The sequence below is a fragment of the Catharus ustulatus genome, chromosome 15, assembly GCF_009819885.2.
Source record: "Catharus ustulatus isolate bCatUst1 chromosome 15, bCatUst1.pri.v2, whole genome shotgun sequence".
Classification (NCBI taxonomy): Eukaryota; Metazoa; Chordata; class Aves; order Passeriformes; family Turdidae; genus Catharus; species Catharus ustulatus.
Genome location: NC_046235.1, coordinates 5,871,531 through 5,890,886, shown reverse-complemented (window position 1 = coordinate 5,890,886; position 19,356 = coordinate 5,871,531). Strand labels below are relative to the sequence as shown.

At 37.9% G+C, this 19,356-nt stretch overlaps 1 long non-coding RNA gene across 1 annotated transcript in view; it reads left to right on the top strand.

The window, feature by feature from the left end:
- The window catches only part of LOC117003356, a 742,810-nt gene that overhangs the window by 99,183 nt on the left and 624,271 nt on the right, over positions 1-19,356 (top strand). Inside the window, exon 3 of the long non-coding RNA XR_004419500.1 lies at positions 16,636-16,688. This is a non-coding gene — a long non-coding RNA (uncharacterized LOC117003356). The remainder of the gene's footprint in view (positions 1-16,635; positions 16,689-19,356) is intronic.

Sequence of the window (19,356 nt, the reverse complement as noted above, 5' to 3'; positions counted from 1 at the left end):
GTGAATAAGAATTATTAATGCACATTCTACAGGACAATGTGGATCACTTAGTCCGATTTTGGGGTGTGATTAGTAGCAAAGCATATATAGGGCTAGATTTTACCAGGAACAGAGAGGAGTTATGTAGAGACTACCCCATCATAAACTCCAGTAATTTCACAATTATAAACCGCACCTGGTTATAAGCCCCATGTCAGGTGCTGGCAACTGTCTTGGGTTACAATACAAAGTGTGATAAAAGGTATCTGTTCTATCACCATCTGTTGAGGGTGGGGGCAGTGGTCAATATCTCCGTGGGAGATTTCTATTGATGGGCCATCCATTGAAACCAGGCAGGGCATTGTTCTTTATCTTTTCACAACCCATCCTTCCTCCAGCCAGTCATTTTCTGCTAATGGCCATTGAGTCCCACTGTGGGACTGATAAAATTACTGCATCCCATTGGGAGTTGCTCCAGCCAGGGGGAAGAGCCCAACATTTCTTACCAAGATAAAAACAGAGGTTTTGGGACACTAAGGTAGCTCCTTTCTCCACTGGACTCCAGAGGAAAACTGGATATCTCCACATCACCACTGGAGCTCCGGAGGGAAACTGCACCTTGTACAGGAGCACTGCTCCAACTGAGCCACATCTGTCACTGCAGGAGGATGCAGCCACCATGGAATGGGACTGCTACCAACACCCTGCCTGATGGGGTGTCAGGTTGTACTCTGACTGTGTCAGGGTTTGGAGTTTGTTTCTTTGTAGTACTGTATTTCTATTTTAATTTCCCTAGTAAAGAACTATTATTCCTATTCCCATATCTTTGCCTGTGAGCCCCTTGATTTCAAAATTCTAATAATTTGGAGGGAGAGGGTTTCCATTCTCCATTTCAAAGAGAAACTCCTGCCTTTCTCAGCAGACACCTGTCCTCCAAACTAAAACAGCAACTTTTCGTTCTTTGTCCATATATTGGCCACACCTGATTATAAACCGCACTTTGGGTTTGGACCAAAATTTTAGTCAAAATGGTGTGGCTTATAATAGTGAAATTACTGTAAATTGTTGCTTCTCTTTTGTAAATCTGCAGCCACTTGTACTTCAGACTGCTCGGGGTGCACTCCAGTGTCAGTGAAGTTACTACTGTCCACCAGATTTTCCAATTTTCTTATACAGCTATGCTCTGTGCATCTCAGCAAAATTCCGTCCTTTGATTTCTTCTTTTATTCTTAGATAAGTCATCTCTGAGAATGTTTCTAAAGGTATTCTTTTAAAGGAAATAATAAGAAAATAACAACATTGTGAAATTTCCTTTTTCATTAAAGTAATTTTACCTTGTTTTCTGTAAATTTTGAGATTATCCTAATTTCAAATCTTTTGTTAAGTGCAAACTAGAGAAGTAATGGAAAGGACGTGAGGAAAATAAACCTTACTGCTGAATCTCAATCTGAATTTACTTCCTCTTCTTTAGTGATGCACTTATATAGGCTGCTTATTATTAGGTACCATGGAAGAAATAACAAGCTAATTTCTTACTGAAGTAGTTTAGAGGTTTTTTTGTTTGTTTTTTTTTTTTCTCCCTGTGGAAAAAGTGCTCAAGCTGGCATAGCAGTCTTAAAGGACAAAAATGGAGTACTGCACTTGTGGATCAATGAGCTCAATAGAGAAGACCATGAAGAAACTAATTTATAGATAGGAGGAAGTTTATATTATCATGACTGTACACAAGGACAAAGCTGTCCAATGACAATGACAAAATCACCCTTTTATAGTTCTAGAAGAGATGAGTAACAGGGTTCATTGTTGACAAAAGACATAGACTTCTTACAGTAAATGAGTTCCTTGTTTGTGCAAATATTGTTTGGGGGTACCTGCAGAATGCACCTTGGAGAGGAGCTGTCCTCAGTGAAACTGCAAGTATTTACAGAAGTAAAGCTTTGCTGTGAAGAACTGCAAAACTGCCAGAGGGCATAAACAATGTTTGAAATGCATTCAAACACACTAATCATGAATTATAAACATCTTTTTGTGACCCTTCCTTAGCAAACTGACCACTGGGATTAACTGCCATCTAGTGAGGGTTTATGACCCCGTGGAAATGTGGTGTTGGATTACTCTGGGGTTCTGCAGCGTAGAGGAGCTACCAACAACAGAGGGAAATAATTGCAGACAGTCTTGAAGTGAAGATAGAAGAAAGAGCAGCTTTCTAACTAGTCGTTGTTGCATTAGTCTATTAAGAGAGGAAAAAAGTCATTCCTTAAAATAATAATTTAAAAACTCTTTAACTTGTAAACAAAGAATTTTTCATTTTTGTTTTTTTATTCCTGTTATGACTTTTGATTCACATGATGTTAATTTCTTTAATGTTTTGTAAATTAATTATGGCAAGGAGAGCTGCAAAACTTGTGCCTTTTCTTAAAAGATGGTAAATAGACTTCTAATGTTGATAATTTCATTTCTATAAGGTGGTGCTACAGTTTGATTTTATGCACATCCAAGTGGCCTCTTCAGCAGAATACAAGTTGATACAGAAACCATAATATAGAAAATGTAGGTTCATACAAAGGAGAAAGGCCTGTGTGTCTGTCTGTGACTGCATGTGATAACTTAGCCCCCAGAACCTTTGGGAGGCATATAATTTAGTGAGCCTCAGATAAGCTGCCTTGTGAGTACTCCCTAAAGCAGTGGTGTTTTCTGTACCTTCACCAGATGGTCTGAGGTGTATCTAATTTTTTTTTTGCTAGGTAACCAAAACTTAAAATTTATAATTTGCTAATCTTTACAGTATATGAAGCCCAAATTCAGTTGGGCCATGCAAATAAGTTGCGAATAAAAACATTTCTGAAGTAAATGGTATTTGAAAACTGCCTGCTAAAACCATCAGTTGCTGGTTTTACTGTGAATATAACACCTCTGGTGGTTTTTACTACATAGATCTGACAGTGAGGTGAGCTCTGCTGTATCCCAGTAGAAGGATGGAGTGTTCCAGAGATTATACCTAACTAACTAAAAAGTGATTTTCTTTTGATCCTGCAGTGGTCACTGTCAAACCAGCCTGACTGTCTTGGACAAATGATTTTACTCCTTTGGAGAATGTGCTGAGAAACCAAAGCACTTGTAAAAGAAGCTGTGTACTCTGGTTTTTTGACTTGCTCTGCCTTTAGGAGATTAAGTCCTTTTTGGAAAGTTACCTTGAAGTTCCTCTTGATTCAAGCCAGATTAAGGTAAAATGCAAATAAAGGATTTCTTTTCATAATACCTAGAATACACAACACAGTTGCAAGTGTTTATACAGAAGAGATAAATGAAGCAATAAATAGATGGGGGAGACATTAAATCTGAAAATTCTCTCTTTTGTGTATCTGCTTTGCTGCAGCTTTTTCCCAAGCAGATATTATCAGGGATACTTTTTCTGTGTATTTTCTATCTCAGGCAGCATTTTTGAGAAAGTGACCTCTTGAATGCTCTGGATTACTTGTCATGGTTTTCATTTCTATACAGTAAATTTTAGGATGTATATGTGAAAAATTGATAAGGTGACTTAGAAGTATCCAGTTAGTAATAAATTACTGCTTCACCCTATTTCTCCCAAACAATGCAGAAACACTTAATATTACCTGATCTATTTGTAGTAATTGAGTCAATCTGTGTGGAAATCTTGCATTTGCAATTTGGAGGAGAAGAATCATGAAACTTGAATCATGAAAACTCTATAGTTTTCTCTTTCTAGGCTATTCTATGCCTTCCACATTCTCCCAAACAGATGAGTTTCCTAGTTATTCAATAAATGTATGCTTAGATGGAAATTGAAGAATTCTGTGGGGTTTGGTTTTATTTTAATTAAAATACCAGCAGTGACTATTTTTTTCTGTCTGGAATAAGCAGACCTCAGTCCTACAGTGACCACAGCTCACAACTACTGTGGGGTGAGCTGACCTTGAGCATCCCCCTGAGCTGCAGCAGTAGTTTGTCAGCTCTGACCTGCCAAGGGCTCTTGTCACTGGTGTTGCCCTCGAGGCCCCTTTTGCCCCATGCAGGAAGTGTACCAGTTAAATCTGAAACAAAATAAGAAAGTTGGTGTTGGGTGTACTGAGTAATGTTCTCTTTGCAGTGCTCTCATTTGGAGTGCCCTGCTGATGGCAGATGGGAGGTAGATGAGTTATTGTTGTCAGATTATTTTTTCAGTTAATGATTATGCAGTGCTTTGAAGAAGTAAAGTGCTATATCACTGTTAAGTATTATTATTATTCAGTTCCCAAAACATCAAAGGGCAGATAAGGTTTTAATGATATTTTTCCCTTGCATTTTTTACTAGTGTAGTTGAAAGCAGAATGAGAACAGGCTCTTTGGCTGTGGCAGTTTAAATGTATGTTATTTAAAAGAATATTAGACGTGATGTTTCTAACTATCTCATTCAAACTCATTCCGAAACAGTTCTCTTGCCTGAAAATTAATCCAAAACAAGATTCTGTGCTAGCTATAAAGAGCTGGATTGAGCTAATTCATGTGTTGGGTCCAATCCATCCATACAAATGTGTCTAATCCAGATCCTGCTTCTTATGTCATTGCCTTATTGAGACTATGCAAACCCTGTGCTGTTTTATCATCTTTAATAAAAATTGAGGCACTGATTTCTCAAGCTAGAAGCAAGACACGGAGAGTAATAAAACTGTGGAGCTAGATTATTTATGAATTTCAACACCTGTAGGTCTTTTCTTCCCCCAAAAAATGAAGAAATTGTACTCTTCTGTAATTCTGCCCCTAGCAGATGTCACATTACACTGCATCTCTCATCAATATTTGTTAACTTTAGCCTTGCATTATGATCTTCTGTCCAAATCCCATGGCTTTTAGAGATAGAGCCAAAGAGATATATTTGGTTCTTTGTTCCCTTTCTGGAATGCTTTGGCGATAGCAAAGCATGTTAATGTATTTTGCCTCAGGTTTGAAGCAACACAGCTAAATTTTCAGTGAGAATTGTTGCAGAATTTAGCTAAGAAGAACAGTTGTTTTGACTCTGAGGGAGACTTTGATTCATTGATTTGAGTCACTGCGCACAGTACATGAACGATCTTGTATTTCAACACCAAGTACGAGCTAAGTTAATTTTGGATGTGCTGTCATCTCCCACTATAGAGTGGGAGGTGGGTGATACCCAGCTTCTTACTATGTTGTTTGCTCCTGGTTGGAGGGTTCTTGAAAAATACTGATTCTCAACATATGTGGCTAAAGTTTAAGTTCTGGTAAAGTTTCGGGACTTGACAAAATTCTGTCAATTCTAATCAAATTTTATTTTAGAGCCAAATATTTGTGTGAGGAGAAACAGTAAACAACTATTTTGTTCTCTTGGAGAATGAAAGCTTTAAATTTTGCTATTGATTTATAATACTGTAATTTTTAAATGCTAAAAATTCACTTATACCAAGAGAAAAATTAATTTGACATTTTCTTTCATAGAAAATAATGAAATCTTCATGATCTTCATTTCTTTTGCACAGCTGTTCTTTTAGAATGAAAACTACCAAACTACCTACCAAAAAATAGGAGATTTCATTTAAATAGACCCGTTATCTTCAGTGACAGTTATGATTTCTGGCTCAAATTCATTCCATACATTAAATAGGAAAGATCTGTTCTGCTGTAAGGTTTTGGGACCACTGGCAGAGACAACTGGGAGAGTTCTTGGGCACGTTCATAATCAACAGAATGCACTCCTGAGCATTCTGTTGCAGTGTGGGAATCCAGGACATCTCTCTGGGTGCCCTGGATGGCTCGAGACCCAGGCAGGGGGCTCAGGAGCCTTGGCACAGTGCCCAAAGCCCCTGTGCCTTGGATTTCTCTCCCTGGGAAAAACTAGCATCCTTACATGAAGAATTACAAGTCATAAAATGTAAGTAGAGTATAAGTTAGATTATTATAAGGTGAAAAAGTAGGTTTTTAAGATTGTTTGTAATAAGGGTCTGGGGTCAAGATCGAGGAATCTGGGCGTGTTCTGTCCTTCTTTCTCCTTCCTGCATCCATCTTTTGGGTGATGTTGGCACATTTAGAGCAGAACCAGACTGTACAATGTAAGTGATAGGTATGGAAAGATAATTGTAAATAATGTTTATGTAGTTTTTAGTGTAAAAAGATAATCCCACTCCAGGGGCAGGCAGTGTGCCTGGACTGAACAGCTGGAAGGACTGCAGCTAGTCAGGGAAAGAACTTTTAGATTAGATAAATAAACCACCTCTGGAAACAACAGAAGAAGACTCCTGACTCTTTTTCCGGTGCTTGGGCTGGGACACAGAGACTCTAAAACACACACAGGTGGTGGCTCAGGTTCGACAGACACACCACCAACCACATTGCAGCAGCCCCTGCTCAAAGACTGGGGTGGAATTCCAGATGCCACATCCGACCTCAAATATGTTTGAATATGTAGACAATTTTAAGTTTGTCTCTAAAATATATAATATTTGACAGTGGGAGAAGAGTTGAAAGAGGGAGGATGCTGCACTTATTTTTGAGTTTGGGCTTGGCTTGTAGTGGATCTTGTTCCATTTCTCATTTTCACACTGTTAAAGAAGTATCATGATTAGTTGTGCTGTTGATCTTAATTGAAAGTCTTACGAATATAATCGTTTGAGAGCCTAGAGTAAAAGATCTGGGTGAATGAAAATATTATTAAAGATTTAGATCTGGAATAGCCCCATATCCATTAGACAATGCAGTGGTCAGGACAAAAGGTGGGAAATGAGTACTTTGAGACAAAACTTTCCTAGAAGATAGTGTTGAACTATTTTTCTTCAAAAATGTGGTAGCAGAAGTGAAAGTGCAATTTTAAATAAGCTGAACTGCAGATAAAGCAGCAAGGTTCTAAACAGATCAAATTTGCAAGTGTGTTTCAATGTATTTTGTGCCTTGGGAATCCCAAACTACCAAGCAGCCTAATATGCTAATACTGTGCAGCAATTGTTTTTTTCCTATTTTAGTGTTTCCACAGTCAGTGCATTGCCAGCTAACTTCTGGCATGTGAAGAAAAAAGTGAATTTGTCATTAAAGACTGAAACTTGTCCCTAAACTCTAAATTTAATATAATTGCATGCAGGTTTGCACTGGGTATTGTACAATGCATCCTCCGCTGATTAATTTGTCTAATCTAATTCTATCTGATCTGGTACGTGACTTATTCAACACTGCAGGCCTGAGTTAATAAAGTCTTCAGGGAATTGGACACTGTGCTGGTTTTAACCAGTCTTATTTGGAGGAATAAAAGGGGACAAGGTATGTCTTTATATATACATCAGGACCTTGGTAATAAGTTGCAGGAGTCCATGTTCCTACTGTTAGCATTAATGTAGTCCGTTTTGGTATTATTAAAAGAGCAATTAACACCTGCAGATATGATCAGAGATACTATCAGAGAGGAGGAATTCGATTTCACACTGAAGTTCAGCTTAGACTTTTATTTCTGAAACAAAAACTGGGTACACACCATAGTACCACAGAATAGTGGCATTCTATTTCTGAATGTGACTTAACTCATGATAAAACTGCAATTACTCTAAATAAGGCTTACATTACAACTCAGTGGTAGTAAACATGCACTCATTGTAAGGGGAGGATACTCCCTGGGATGAGGTGATCCTGGCAGATCTTCTCTCAAATCCTATATTTGGGAGGTTTAGCAGAAACGACACTGCAGAAAACAGTTGTAACCTTGGAGAAAGATCACGAATTACCCATGGCTGTGAAAACTTTTAGGAAATATTGTCTCACATCTAAAGTGACATTCACATATAAACACTTCATGTATTCATCTGGAAATTTCTTGTGCGTCCATTCTGAGTATTCCAGCAACAAAATGTGAATACATATAACACAATGATGAGTAAGGGGAAGACTCTGGCAGTGGTAACTGGTTGGATACAGATACACTACATGCAAATTCTCAGTGTTGGTGGTATTTTTTGGCAAGTGATTAGTAATTTCTTTTAGACAACTGAGAAACTGATAGCACATGTATCACTTAGCACCACCATGTAGAAAGAAGCCTGGTGGAAAGCTGAAAGCAGTATTTAAGATTTGCCTTTGAGTTATGTCAGTCTTTCTGTGTGGCGTTTCATATTTCACTGGGGATCCCTGACATGCTGTTCCTTATCAGGATTGTACTTTGATGCACAAGCTGTGGTCAGGCTCACCAATGGCAATCAGCTACTGTGCAGACCGGATTTGTTACCTGTGCAGTGCCCTTGTGGTTGCAGGTGAAATACTGAAGTCCCATTTGAAGGTGTAAAGACAAACAAAATGATGGGGTTTGAGGAAAAAATGTCATGGGTCAAATTGAGGGGGAAATATTTTCATTTGGTCTCTCAAATAAATGGGACTCTCCACTATTCCAGGTCAGCTTCTGTATTATTTCTGGAAATAATGTTGACTCTTTGCTATATATTGTGTGGTGTCATGGAGAAAAGAGATTTATCACCATTCATGAGCTAAGAAACTTGGATGCACTAATGTGCCCAATCTTTTCATGATGTTCCTTGTAGTCCACGAGACTAACAACTTTTTCTTTTCTAAGCTGAAATTTATTTTTGTTACAGCTCAAGTTTTGGTTTGGTGTTGGATTTTGGTTGGTTGGTTGGTTTGTTGGGGGGGGGGGGGCGTGTTGTCTGTTTAAAAAGCAGTGAAGTCTATTCGGAATCATTTTTTCAAATGGTTAGAAGATAAATAGCACCAGTACTCCTGATAAAATTGCACCCTCTCAGTTTTTGCTCTCAGCTGAGACAGAAAACTGCCTAAAAACGAGGAGGAAACCTCCAAGATGGAAAACCATTTCCTCTTCCAGCGTGACAAATAATTACAGTGTGCTGATTGTCTAGCTAAACCCCTGAAGCTCTGGCCCCTGTGCCCTTGATAAGGTAATCCTACAGGCTGTATATAATGCCCGGGGCTAATGCCAGTGTGGAGGTGTAGGGACTAAGCTGCTTAGGGCACACGCTGGCTTTTGTTCTGTGCTGGTGTCGCCTCCAGAGCAGCGGGCTGTGACCGAGCTCCTGGGGACTCTGCAATACTGATACTGCAGCAGCGCACAACTCTGAGTGTGTGTTTGTGTTTGGGGGTCTTTCTTTGCTTTTATACCCCAAAACTTGTAGCCCAGCCCTCCCAAAAACACCCAAACCTGTTTTCACTGTGAATTGACACTGATTATTTCCTTTTGTATTTATTTGTTTTGGGAATGACTCTATTTCATTTTTCCTATTAGTTTAGGTCTTCTATCTGCTAGAAATACCTTCTTGATATTTTCTTCCCTTTATCATGGTTAAAAGAGTGTTGCCTGAACTGTATGCTGCATACTCTTGAAAATGTCTGAATAGGCTTTTAAGGTAGACAAATAGGTTTGCTTCAGGAAAAAAAAAACGCAACACAAAGTGAAATTAAGGATTTAGTAGGACTTTTTGAGATGATTTAAAAGAACTACTGAACATAAAAAATAAATTACAAGTAATAAAACATTGGCACAACAGGGTTTCTTAATGTATTCACTTGCTACTTATGTAATATTGCTGTGCAGATTCAGTATTTGACAGATCTCTACAGAGGAAAAAAGGCTCCCAAAACACCTGCCCAGCAAATAAGAGTTCACAAGAAAAAATAAAATATTGCTCCCATTGACCACTAGGTGATAGCCTTGCTCAATTTATTCATTTTATCAAGGTCATTTATATAAGGATTAAAAATGTTTCACACTGAAGCTCTTAAAGAATTGGATTAATGGAAAATAAATCTTTTCTTTCTTGAACATCAAACCCAACTTCACTGTTTTCCTAGTTTATAAATATTTATGAGTCATAACACAACCTTTTTCATTGCTGCATTGGATTTATTTCACTATGATGAGTCCCCAGCAAGCATACAACAGTGCACATTAAATGCACATATACTCATCTTATTAGTCTGCCTCAATCACACCAGTGTAGTTAGGACTGTTGGGTTTTGATGTAGACTGAAATGTTGACATTTTGATTTTTATCATTATTAGTCTTTATAACCAAAGAGTCTAAAATGTTTTTCCTGATATTACTGACTTCATCTATTACAAAATAATACCCAATCTTTTTATATATCAAGACACTGAGGCACAAAAATATTTTGATTTTGTGAAAGGATTTTCTCAATTCAGGCTAAAAAACCAAAAATATAACCTAGTTAATTGTTGAAGAATTGAGTCTTCACAATATTGACATTCTTTCTGGAGAAGACTTCTCAAGACATGGCCAGCACTAACCTTTGTAGCTTTATTAAGTTAAGGTATATCCAACATTTATAGTATAGATGCAAAAACAGTAACTTTAAAGTATTTTCCTTAGATCCAGTAATACATTAAAGTATTGTACTATTTTATTAATTCTTAAGATATTGTATCTCTATCTTCATATTTTTGAGGAGTAATAATATCTTCTTGATGATTTCTTTTCTATAGCAAGAAATGGGTAAATACTTGTGAATGAATCCTTTGAATTGCATTCATTACAGCTTTGGTGTCTCTGTGTCTTTGCTTGGATGTGCTGACAGTCTGACCTTGAAAAGTAGCTCTCCACATTGCCTACTTTTCATGCCAGAAATCTCTTGTAAAGGTGAGTATAGAGTAAACCAATTCTGTGGAAATATTATGCATACCATTGTAGTGCTCAAAGTGAAAGCAGGATTCCAGAGAACATGCTGAAATCCATATTCTACGAAAATGGTCTTTGAAAATTGGCATTGTACAGGTTTCATTTATTTGTAAATCATCTGCTGAATGCTCACACTAGGTTCTTCTTATCTTTGCCAGAACTCAACTGCCACTTTGTAAAATCATTTTGACATTCTTTTCCTGTGAAGCTCTGGGCATGTAGGACCCAGGAACTGGGTAGAATTTTGGAAGGAGTTGTCTTGATCCAAACGATCCATTAATGATACCTGCATTCCTATTCCAGTCCTGGCAGCAGTTACTCTTCCTTCCCTTACCAGTCTGCAGAGTGTGCTTTCCAAAATGCAACCAAATCTGCTCTTAAGTTGACTTTTATTGTTGCCATGCTTGGAGTGCTCATGCCTGATGCATTGACAAATTGATGTTGAAATCAGGGAAAGTTGTCTTGCCTGTCCTTGACGAAAATATAGAATACATTGCCTTACTTTGGGGGACTTCACTGAGACCATAATTCAAGAGACATTTAATCCTATCTACCTGTGGTCAATAGTAAGTTTTCCTTACTCCTAATCTTATTTAGAATTAGGAAGAAAGAAGAATTTTCATGGTTAAAAAAACCAAACCCAATCAAAACAAAAACCAAAACCAACCCTGAAACAAAACATCCTGTTAACTTATTCCAGAGGTGAGTGTGTGATGAGTTTTAATGTGTAATTCATGAAGTCATTATCTTTAGACATAGTAAGGTCTTTCTCTTCTGTCAAAAAGCCATTCCCTTTTTTCAGGCATGGCTGTCCAAAGCAGAGCTTTATTATGTGACTTCTGTCCCATTTGATCCTCCCCTGCCAACAACGCTTCCATTGCCTCGTTGTGCATAATAGTTCCCCCCACTTCAAGTGAGTACAGAAGATTGATGGGACTTGGAGCTTCTGGGGAGAGGCAACTAGAGCTGGCTGTATCCAGACATAGAACAAATTGGGAACAAGAACTGATGAGTTTAAATTAACTGAGAGGGTCAGAGAAGGTGGCCTCAGAGAAAACAAAGAGCACTGTCACTTTTTAACTTTGAAGAATGTTAGTCTGATGTCAAAGCCATCAACACCCATCAAAGTATGCAAACTTCAGCCAGGAGTAGATAGGAAAAAGGCAGAATCAACAAAAAGTAAGGAAGAAGGCAAAATATTGCTGTGGTGTTTTGTGAGAAGCCAGGAGAAATGAACATGCGCAGCCATGAATAGTGAGGCACTCTGATGAGCAGCTGGAAGAATGTTAAGTGGCATCTGCAGTTAGTGATACATTTCCATGTATCACATTCTTTCCACTCAGAATAGAGCTCATTCAGATATAGGCTGATGACTGATCTCAAACTTGACCTTCTTTTAAAATTTATTTTTCAAATGTTTTCCTTTCGTTTCCTTCTGCTTACCTCAAGCTCAGCAGACACTGGAGAATATTGAGTAATGCTTTGTCAGTAAAACTGCTGGACCTTGGGCCAGTGCTGTGATTTCTCATGTTTAGCTGGCTGAAATATCATTTTCTAGTATTACTGGGTGGTTGACTTTACTAGGTTTTGTATTCGTGTCTGTAATAGGCATTTTGTTTTTAATGAGTGGAAAGAAATATATGCTGCTATGTACAGAGCAGTTTTGAACTCAGATGGAGAGATACCATGAGTTTTGCTGTCATTCTTCAGAATTGCATTTTGTGATACAGTCATGAGAATGAATGAGCTTTTGGTACTTCCTACAGAAGTCATATTTCCACACGTTTTTCCTGGTCCCATGATACTGTCAGCTGTACTTATTCTTTTAGTTATTGGGAAGACAAGACTAATAACTTATATCCTGGTAGAGAAACAGGGCTCAAATTCAAGCCCAATTTAGAATTCATAATGATTTTGACTGGAAATATTCTGTAGCCATGCAATAACTATTTGTGTAATAAATTTTTTAAAAAACCCAAGAAATGAGTGACTCAATGGCAGCAGTAAGTACAGAAAGGCTGCAGGTAGTAAGGATGGCATGGTGACACTGCTGAATTAATATTACTCATGATATTAAAGTTTCTAGGGGATTGGAGCACAATGTATAGGGAGACACTGGAAGAACTGGGTCTCTTCTAAGGAAAGATTTTGGGGAGGATCCCACTGCTGTTTTCAATTACTCAGAGGGATTTTATAGAGAAGATGAAGACTCCTGGAGGAGTGTAGTGAAAGGGCAGAGACCAGATATAAGCTAGAACAAAAGAAACTGCACTTGAATGTGCGGGAAGAGGGGCAGATCCTAAAATGATGGTAGTCAGCCACTGGAGCTAAGGGAAAGGTTGGGCATCTCCATCCACAGACAAGTTCAAAAATCTACTGGCTATACAGTAAGGTAGTCTTGCCTTGGGTTAAACTTGAGATGGTGTCTAGAAATCCTTTGAAATCTAAATCAGTCCAATTCAACTGTCCTAGAGAGTGGGATTACCTTGGCTCTTGTACCACCTGGTACAGTGTGACTGTCAATAGCAATCTCCAGTGACTTGCAGTATTCCAGCTTCCTGTAACCAGGCTGGGGGAAAAGTGGGCGGTTCGAAGGGCTCAGCAGATATGCAAAGGGGTTGCACTGTTCCTCTGAAAGGCAGGAGAGAGCTTTCTGCTTTGCACAAGCCAAGTAAGCAGCACAGTGGGGTGCTGTTCCACCTCAGATCTGGAGAGTGGGGGACAGACTGGCACCAAACCCCTTTGCAGGTGCTTTGCAAAGCCCTTTTGAAGAGCTGGGTGAATTTCTGAGCTCAGCAAGAGCTGGACGAAGGCTGGTACGGGCAGTGGGGAAGTGCTGTGGTCCAGCCCCAGCTCGGGATCTCGTGTGCAGTCCAGGGGCTGGCTCCAACCAGGTAGGGATGCACTCCCACTGCTGGTCCTTGCACCTACCTAACAACAACCACCAGCAGTGCCCACCCCATTCCTCTGCCATGTTTCCAAGGAAAATTGGAAAGCACTCATCTTTCTGCAGGGTTGTCTGAGGGATAGGCAATGTTGTATGGATCCTGTGAGAAGTGTGCTGATATTTTGGAATTACTTAGGTAAGCCAGCTAGCTAGCTACACGTTCAGAAGAGATGGTGTGGCTTTTAGTACTCATTTGTCAGAAAAAATTAATGACTATAAGGCTCATCATATCACAATTTTCGGTTTTGGTGTGCGCCATGCTTTATTTTCATGTGCATATCACTTTTCGTTTAGATTCTAATTATAGTATACGTGCAGCTATTAGAAATCTGAAGCTACCAAGTGTTTCAGATTTTCTCAGTTCTTTGAGTACATTCCACCCCAGTGAAGCTGTACAGAAGCTTTCCTGTCATTTTCAACTCTAATACAAACAGTAGTAATTTCTCTGCTTCAACAGATTTTAAAAAGAATTATACTGCACTTGAATAAAATAATCTATTTCTTTTAACTAGTGTGTCAAAAGAAATACTGATCTTTTGTGTTATCCACATCTACCCAAATGTCTGACATGTGTCCAAAAGAGCCTTCAAGAACAAAAACGCCTTTTAGAGACTGAATTTCTTTTTCAAAGATAGACTGCTCATTTACGGAAAGACATACCACACTGTATCTAATCTTTTGAACTACCATCCTGATCTTAATATTGTTTAAGTCATGATGCTTATGATTGAAGCATATAAATATTAGTTTATGGAGGATTTAATATCTTCTCCTTGAATGATTCAAATTATTTGCCTTTATATTGGGACCATGAAAACAATTCTGAATTTAATGGTAAATTAGTGGGGTATAGATGTTGTCATCTTTTTGGAGAGTTTTTTTCTGAAAATTAAGGTGTGAATGAGACATCAGTTAACAGCTCCTTAATAGTTATTGTACTCTCAGTGTGCTGAGGCTGCATTTTCATTACTGATTCAACTAGGGCTTTATATTTTTTAATTTTGAAGATTTGGCTACAAAAGCTTTTTTACACCAAGTGTTTGCAAATAAATAGAATATCATAAAGCTTTCACAGCTTTGTCCTTTTCCCAGAACTGGCTAAAAAAACCCACTCCTGCTGGTACCTGGTAATAAAATGTAGTCTAGTTCTGAATATTACAGATGCTACAGAGACAGGTAGAGCTAGAGGTTCTTCAGTTTGCATTAAGGACCACGAGTTGAGCCTGTATCAGTAGTGGGAGCCTTAAAAATATTTCCTTTGAAGTATTTCTTTTATGGGCTCAGAAACACTGTTTCCATGGCAGGGACCTTTTTGACTTTGAATTTCAGTGAAGGGTTCCTAGTGTAAGTTCCTGTACTCCGGTGTCTTGATTTCTGCAGTGATAACAAAAGCCAGCTGCTATCACAAACTGAAAGGATACTTCATTTCCTTCAATGCATGCACCTTCTCTATTGTATAATCATGCAATTTAACAGATAGCACCACTGGTTGCTTAATGCCATTTTATATGAAAACAAGGTGATTGTACAGTGGTAAATGTGTCACTGTTTCTGTTCAGTGCAATGTAATGTAGCACTGGGACATGGAAGGGCTCCACAACAGAAGCAATGTCAACAACTATAATAGTCCCATCCATCTTGATCTTAAATTTCATCTTTTTTATATAAGGAGAAAGGCATTCATGAGAGACCAGTGATTGTGTTTCTTTGTTTAATCAGTAATGATAGCTTGAATCAAGAAAGAGGATTAGTAGAAATACAATATGAAAGCCTAACAGGTGGTTGGGGTGAGAGTCTGTCAGTCCTGGCACATGTCCAAGTGACTTGCACAGAGGTGTGAAAAGAGGTACATTAGTCATAGAAGATGGACATTAGGAATCCCCAGTTACTGACTGAAAAAAAAATGTAACTGACATCTGTTACTCGTTTCTCTATAAAAAAGATAAGAATTGCTCTGCTGTTATTATGTGGAAGAAAGTGAGTAGTTGCCATTAAGCAGAAGCTTTCACGTGTGGCTTGTCTCAAGCTGACAGGAGCCGTGTCCAGATCGAGTTAGTGAAGTCATTCCGATAAGAAAAGGCTCTGGCATGAGAAGAATTGGCTGCTGCTGCAGGAGGGAAATATGGACACAAAGGGCTCGTTGCTGCCATACCTGAGGGAGCACAGAACAGCCTCAGCGTCAGCCAGGGCAGCGTTTGAACCCTGCTATAATGCTCCATTAATGCATGTGACTGCTTCATTAAACACACTGGCATGACAAAACAAATGTGCCATCCCACCATGAAAACTGCTACCTACTGATGGACACAGTGACAAAAGAGCAATTTCTGATGGATATAAAATAGCCTCATGCCTCAGCCTCCTCTTAGAGTAACTACTGAGCAAAATATGTGAAAATTCAGGTAGATTAGTCATAGAAATGTGCTGAAACCCACAAACACACCTTGCCAATCACTTGATTGTTCTATGGGATTTCCTAAATGCAGGTTGACAGAAAAAGTCTTAAATGAGGGGAAGTTTATTGCATAAAAATTCAAACTGCTGGAACCAGGGTCATAAACTCTTACCTGTATTAACATGGAATTAAGTGTTTCAAACTAACCATTGGGTTTAGAAGAGAAACAGAAATTCTTTTCAGGCTTATATAGGCTTAGTTCCCCCCTTAGTTCTCACCTGAAGTCGCTAACATAAAGAATATGTTTTTATACCTTCTTATGTCTCTCCAGTAATATCACAAAATCCTCTCTGCCCACAGCTGGAATCCTAGACACTGTGTAGTAGAAATAGTAAATAAGCAGGTATAATAGCTATTCTGCACTTGTGAAAATGTCTGTCTTAACATGAGCTTGGTGAAAAAAAACCAAACTTTTCCAGAATAAGACTGTTATTAAAAAGAATATTATGTTATATTGTTATAACGAAGAATATTTATTCCTGAATGAATCCATATTAATGCTACATAAACAATCTAAATATTTTTTTGTTTTGACATAGAATTTTCAAGCTGCCTTTTCCTTTTCCTGACATCATTTTCATTTTATGTTCTTTCAGGAGAAAACTTAGTTTGTTCTCATAAGAGTACATCAAATACAACACTCCTTCTGGTAAGAATATGTGATTATTTAAGTTGTATTATAAAATGTAGCTCTCTGGAATCTGACACATTCAGCTATTTTTCATTTTCAGTAACTGCATTTAACAGTTCCATCTTCGTTTCAGCAGCACTTTAATTCTTTTCTTTCCTTTGTTCCTGTCCTCTCTGCTTTCCGAATTTATTCTGCAACTTCCTGAACAATGCTGTAAATCTTCCTGTAGTCAGTATTTCAGACAGTCACAAGCAGCGTGTGGTATGTGAAATCTAGGCATCCCAAGATCTACTTTTATTTATCCTCTTGTGTTTCTATTCCTTTTGTGAAGTTTTTGGCATCATTAGTGGTGTCAAAATAGAGCATGTTGCCCTAGAAAGACAAATATCATAATAATTTTTCTGTGGAAAAGGAGAATGTTCAGGAGACACCCAACTGACTCCATTGTCATGCCACTTAAAGAACACACCGCTGGGATTTTTCATCAATGTCCCATCCTTTCTCTTTTGGAGGACCATGCTATGTTTATAGTTCACTGGTTTTTTGCATCCAAGTTTACTACTTTTTACTGGTTCTTTTAAAATAAAAAATATGCTCTTTTTTTTTTTTTAATGCTATACTCGGGATGGTTTTGAGAACACTGTCTGTGTAATTCTGTCTTAGTTTGCCTTCTGTGTTTTGGATAATAACCTTCATATCGTGGTGTATAATAATGTTATTGCACTTAATCCTGACTCTACAGAAAATTTTTTTTCCTGTCAGTGAACTGAGGGAGGCGAGGAAGCTACTGCTTCAAATTGTTTAAAACAGTATAAAGGAATATATTGTAAATCATCTCTTGCTTTTGACTATTCTGTGTTTATAAATGGAGTGCTGAACTTGAATATGTAACAGCCCTAGGGGATCACAGAGGCCCAGACATAACAATTGCATATATGCAATTCTACAGGAAGGAAACAATCCTTAAATCCACAGAGTCAGAGAATTGTGCTTGCAAAGGTGAACAATCCCCTCCTAATGCATGTCTTCATATTTCAGTGTAAAATATTTGTGCATAGTGTGTAAACTCATTTCAGATTTAAAGAAATCCCAAACAAACACCAAAATCAAATTAATGCAAGCTTCTGAAAATTGTCAGCCCTTCAAACTGACTCTGAACTATAGAAAAGTTTGGAATTTGACTGTGATTCTGTTACAATGCAAATATTTTTAAGAGATAGCATGTTACTACTGAAGTGAAAGTGGTGCAAGAGAAATAGATGAAGAGGATTAACAGACAGAATACTTGATGTCAAAATGCCTTTTTTTTTTTTTTTGATACATGAAAACTCTTTTCCTCTGTTGAGAAATAGAAAAATTGAATACTAACCCTAAAGAGACTCAGTTGCTTCAACTGTGTAAGTGGGAGGGTCCAGCTTTTTCATCTTTTGTGTGCTAGTGATAACAAAGTTCTATTTCTATTTAATTTGACAGTCTAGGAGAATGGATTTTCTTTTAATTTTTTACATTTTCAGTGAATGTGTGTGATGACTTGAGTTGCTGAATGCTATTTTTATGCCCACCTCCTATTAAAATCAGACAATTTATTCAGAAAAACCAATTCTCGTGTCATAACTGGTACTGCAATCTGTGGTGAGAGTTCTGTCCTGTTGTTTGTGGGCATGACCTCCTGAAGTCCTTCCAATCTCAATTATTCCCTGGTTCTCTGTTTTATGTCAAAGTCCAGTTCTGTGAGCCTAACTTTTGATGATTGGTTTGCCATCAACCCTTGCACTCTGAGCTGTGCTGTCTGTAGTCCATAAAGGGTTCAAATCCACACAGTGGAGGGTGCACTGCAAATGAGAAACAGAGCATTTCCCCTGGCCTCTCCACAATGTTTAACTCTGGCATTAAAGTCTCCTGGTTAAAGTTATCCCCTGTGCCTGACTTAAAGTTTTGGGGAATTGTTTATGCATGTGGAAAACCACTTAACCTTAGAATTTATTCTCTATTCTATGAAGAATAGCACAGAATAGAGCTGGGTTTATAGTTAGTAAAATATATATGTATTACTGTAATATATAGAGTTATGGTATTGAACATAACTGCCTGTGGTCACTCTATTCACTGGTCTGTCTGTAAGGCCTAAAATACATTAATCCCAGGGATGAGCAAACAGAATATTCAGATGGATATGCAAAAACTCATCCGCCCATCTTCCTTGCTGTTTGGTCTTATTTGTTTGTTCTGCTTTTTTAAATTTTTTTTTCACTTCTATTGTATCCCAAATATGACCATCTTTTCTCATAAAAGAAGTGCTTTTAAAAGTATTTATGGGGTTATTATTTTAAGTAATCTGCAGAGGAACGCATTAATCTAGAATTAATGAATGTAGTTGGACATTCAGATTGATTAAACTTAAACAGACTTTTTTTGCTGTTCCAAAAGATCTTTTCTTGTGATTTATTTCAAACTCTTTGTCACCTTTCTTCTTCTGCTAAGTCAGTAGTCCAGGAAAACTTGTTTTCTGCTGCCTTGAGTAATAGGGTTTTTATTCACATTTATAAATTTAATACAGGAATAGGTTTTTGTCTTTGTTAGTCACATGATCATTTATTTTATGATCTCCTATTACAAACAATTAATTGGTTAAGTTGCAATACTTAAATATGTAATGATTTCTTACTTAAATGTGTAAGAAATACAC